The sequence below is a fragment of the Saccopteryx bilineata genome, chromosome 6, assembly GCF_036850765.1.
Source record: "Saccopteryx bilineata isolate mSacBil1 chromosome 6, mSacBil1_pri_phased_curated, whole genome shotgun sequence".
Taxonomy (NCBI): Eukaryota; Metazoa; Chordata; class Mammalia; order Chiroptera; family Emballonuridae; genus Saccopteryx; species Saccopteryx bilineata.
In genome coordinates, this window is record NC_089495.1 from 132780341 (window position 1) to 132781207 (window position 867).

General features: G+C 57.6%; 1 non-coding gene across 1 annotated transcript; it reads left to right on the forward strand.

The window, feature by feature from the left end:
* The first annotated feature begins 263 nt into the window (after positions 1-263).
* On the forward strand, positions 264-326 carry LOC136309782 (U7 small nuclear RNA). The gene has a single exon (XR_010726423.1). It is a non-coding gene; the product is annotated as a U7 small nuclear RNA (small nuclear RNA).
* Positions 327-867: the final 541 nt, after the last annotated feature.

Sequence of the window (867 nt, forward strand, 5' to 3'; positions counted from 1 at the left end):
GATGGGGGTCTTCAAGTCTGGGCCGCATCAACTGTCCATGAGTTCGAGGAGTTCTAATGATGGGCCTGCCTGGCTGGCTTGGCCTCCCATTTGGGTGGCTTGTCCTCCGCATGGAGGCTCCGAGGAAGAGCCTGTTGCCCAAAAGGGGCAATCGTTCCCCACTGGCTGGGCTGCTTGCAATCAGGGCAGGGCTTAGTGGCCAGCCGTGGGCAGGGGCACTGTCAGGCCCAGTGACCCTCCCTGCCACATTTAAAGCAAGCTCCTAGTGCTTACAGCTCTTTTTGAATTTGTCTAGTAGGTCTTCCGGCGTTTGCCGGAAGGCCCCAAAAAAAAAAAAAAAAAAAAAAAAAAAAAAATAAAGCAAGCTCCTGGTGGGGTTCCTCTCTGCGGCCAGGACTTGGGTCAGGCACCTCCTATGCCTTGCCCCTGTTGCTCTGCCAGCCTCAGGGCTGCCACAAGAGTCTGGTTTTGGCCTTTTCCTCCCAACCATTAAAAACCTTAAATGCCATGTTCACCAGGTCTTGGATAGGGGTTTGGGGGTTTAGAATAAAAAGGGGGAGAGCTCTTGGAGAGCCCGGCACCCAGATCCAGCCGGAAACACCGGAGCCAGAGGCAGGACAGGGCCAGGCCTTCCTGCAAGAAGACTGGGGTTGGGCCATGGGGTCAGGAGCCCTGCAAACCTGGGGAAGGGCCAATGGCTGGTGGAGGAGGGCCTGATGGGGGAGGGGCTTAAGAACACAGCAAAGAAGGGAGAGGCTCCTGGCCAGCAGGGGAGGGGGGTTTCCTGGAGGAAAGAGACCTGAGCAGAAGAGGTCCGCAGAGGAACCAGAGAGGATTCCCAAGAGCGGGGCGCCCCCGGGGGTCTGG